Source organism: Silene latifolia, chromosome X, assembly GCF_048544455.1.
Source record: "Silene latifolia isolate original U9 population chromosome X, ASM4854445v1, whole genome shotgun sequence".
Taxonomy (NCBI): Eukaryota; Viridiplantae; Streptophyta; class Magnoliopsida; order Caryophyllales; family Caryophyllaceae; genus Silene; species Silene latifolia.
The window spans coordinates 154248069-154251900 of NC_133537.1; positions in this window are offsets into that span (position 1 = coordinate 154248069).

Consider the following 3832-nt stretch of genomic DNA (forward strand, 5'->3'; position numbering starts at 1 on the left):
AAATCTTAACAATTGTCTTTAAAAGCTTACCCTTAAAAAAGTATACTAATTTTCAAAAGATAAGGTTACTAGATTTTGGAAAAAATACAAGTTTGGCAATGTTCTGCTACAAACATCAAAAGTTCATTTTTGCCTCGGTAATTGTGCGGCACTGTTAGCGGTTACATACACTCCCGTGTAAATACTTGAAGATAGTATATTTATACAACAATCCCGTTAGTATGTCCATTCTCGGAGAATCTTTATACAACAAGTGTAAATACTGACAATCTCCCACTTATACGTAAGATATAAGTATTCATTTGCGTTACCTAATTGGTTTAGAGTGTACAAATTGCAAATGAAATGAGCAGAGAAAGTCCGAGGATTGAGGGTTTTTATGAGGTCACTATTAATAGCGGGCCTAGCGGGCCGCCCATGGGCAATTTTGCTTAGTCCAAGCCCGTCCATTTATTCTAGCGGGCCTAGTTTTCTTGTCCGTTACCCGTTTAATTTTTGATTTTTCTTGTCCAAGCCCGCTATTTTAGCGGGCGAACGGCCGGGCCAAACGGGTCACCCGCACTTGATCACTCTAATATATATATATATATATATATATATATATATATATATATATATATATATATATATATATATATATAATTCATAAATTTTTTTTAAAAAAATTAACATAAACTTACCGATAACGACCTCGCCGAGAACGATTCTCTGAGAGATTCACGTGCATGCCCTCCTGCTCCTTTGTTGGAGCCCCAGGATCGTCATGCTAAGCGTCCTCGTTCTCCTGATCACGACGAGATCCACCACTACTCCCTATAATGCGTCGAAAAAAATTCGGCATAGTCATTGCTTAAAAACAATGCAAATTGTTAGTCCAAAGTAAAATCGGTTGTGCAAATCAACCATTTCTACAGGCTATATATAAACAATGGAAATAAACACTAACTATATATAAACAATGCAAATTTTATTGAATGTTTAAAATTCAAACTTTTTTACAAATGGATTAATAATTGTACAATTAGAACTAGTCCTCCTCACTATCACTGTCACTACAAATCAAAAGAAGTTCATCATCTGAAAAAAGCACTCCTACTTCTTCCTCTTCTTCCTCATTTTCGTCTCTAATAAGTTCTTAAACTTCATCTTCATCCCCTTCTTCACCGACGTCCCGGTCATATTCCCCTTGACCTCTTTCCACAAACACTTCGTATTTATCTTCATCCTCTATATCTTCCACCAAAATTGGTGAAATTGAGTGATCATTCACAACCACATCTTCTTGAAAGACACTTTCTTCAACAGGAGCATTAACTTGTGATCTTGCCTTGGTTTTAAAAACCGCGGACCACTGAATACCTTGATTACCTTTCTTAATGGTTGGATAAGGAGCATAAGAAACTTGATAGACTTGAAAAGCTGCCACAAATGGGTTATGTCCACGAAGTTTCTTTTTCTTGTTTACATCTACAAGTCCGTAAACCTTATGGATACTAAGTCCTTGTGGGGAATTATCAAACCAATCACATTTAAACAATATGACTCTATAAACCCTTTGCTCGGTATAACAAGAAAGCTCAATTACTTCATTAAGGGTTCCATCGTAGTCCAACTCTTCAGTTAAATTCACAGAAACTCCATTGTTTAAGTTAGATTTCGAAACATCAAATCCCTCCTTAAAAGCTCGAAATTTATAGCCAATGATGGAATACCTTCTCCAAGACTTCACCATGTTACTAGGACCCAATGCTAAAGCTATTATTAGAGAATCCTTCCATCTATGAACCTATGAATAAAACAAAATGTTAATTAAGGTGTTATATTCTTTTCAATGTTTTATAAGAAATTCAAATGTGTAGTTTAATTTCAAAGAAAATGTATCATCACTTACTTCATTTCGGAACCATTTCGGAAAACTTTTGTCATGTTTTGTCCAAACATCATCAGAGGATGTGACATCAGGAAATCTGAGTTTGATATGTGTCTCAAATTCCCTATAAGTACCAAAAGCATGTTTTAGTTATGTATTACCAATAACTTTGATCTAATTTGATAATTAAAAAACAATTGAGTAATGATGAAGTACTAACTTACTTTTCATAAGACTCTAAAAATTCTCAGTTCCTTAGCACATAAAAATGAGCTTCTTCATACTCTTTCCCAGTCAAGTACCTCTGAATACATTTTCCGGTTGTAGTTCCCATGTCATCATTGAATAACTCGGGTAACTTAGAATTTAACTGGTCATCGGAATTTACACCAACATCTAAGTCTTTTGCTTTTATGTCAATGTGATCTTCAAAATAAAAGGAACAAAAATTTGAAATTTCCTCTAACAAAAAAGCGTTGCATATTGAACCCTCCACCCGAGCTTTATTGCCAATTTTTTTATAAATTATTGATAAATCTCTCAAATGGATATATCCATCGATATTGAACAGGCCCTCCAACTTTGGCTTCATAAAGTAGGTGAAGAGGCAAATGCTCCATGGAACTGAAGAAAGATGGGGGAAATATCTTCTCTAACTTGTATATTATCTCCGCAATGTTTCAATCTAGACGTTCCATAGAATCAACCCTAATCGTAGAAGTACACAGGTCTCTACAAAATTCGCTTATCTCAGTTATTGCATTCCAAGAACCTGTCGAGAGCAACTGTTTCAAGGCAACAGGGAGTAGCCGTTCCATAAAGACATGAAAATCATGACTTTTCATGGAATGCACCACCATCTTTTTATGGTCAACACACGAACTTAAATTTGAAGCATAACCATCCGGGAATTTCAAATTTGCAACGCAGTCACATAGAGCCTTTTTCTCCGCGGCTTCTAAAACAAACTAGATGATATGGACCGTTTGTAGCAAAGTTCATTAAAGTTGTCTTTACCCTTAGGGTCAAATTTAGCTTTACCTGGTACATCCATCATCATGTTGATAAGTTGTTCAAAAAAAAAAAAACTTCTCAATGTGCATAACGTCTAAGTTGTGTCGAATCAACAACGTTTTCCAGTAGGGAAGTTCCCAGAATATGCTTTGTTTCCACCAACCTTTATTCTTGTCATTCAAACTTTTCAATTCTTGATCAGAAGCATCAACTATTTTTGGCAAGTCTTTTATGGAATCCCACACTTTATCACCCGTTAATTTCGATGCGGTTATGCGATTCTCAGTTTTTCCGTTCTTTAGAAAATGCTTACAATTGTTGCGGAAAGGATGATCAGGTCTTACGAACTCACAGTGACAATCAAACCAACAATTTTTTTTTGCTATTTTTAAGCCAAAAAATCTATGGTCATTTTCTGGACAATAAGGACAAGCACGGTACCCACTTGTGGACCAACCGAAAAGCATGCCATATGCCGGGAAATCGTTGATCGTCCACATTAATGCAGCCTTTAATTGAAAATTTTGTTCCTTAGAGACATCGTAGGTGTCCACGTCGGTTTCCCAAAAGTTTTTTAACTCTTTGATCAATTGTTGGAGGTAGACATCTAAATTTGACTTAGGGTTCTTAGGACCAGGAATGAGCACAGATAAGAACATGTCTCTTCATGCATAACCAAGGAGGTAAGTTGTACGGAGTCACAATCACGAGCCAACAGGAGTATTTCGTCCCGAATTGCACAAAAGGTTGAAATCCATCCGTACACAACCCTAGCCGAACATTTCGGGGCTCATTTGCAAAATATGGATGCTCTCTATCGAATTGTTTCCACGCTTCCCCATCACTTGGATGTGCCATTGTCCCCCTTTCTCTTTATCGGGAGTTTTTGTAGTGCCAACTCATCTCGCCTGCTATGTGCTTGGTTGCATATAGTCGTTGCAACCTTGG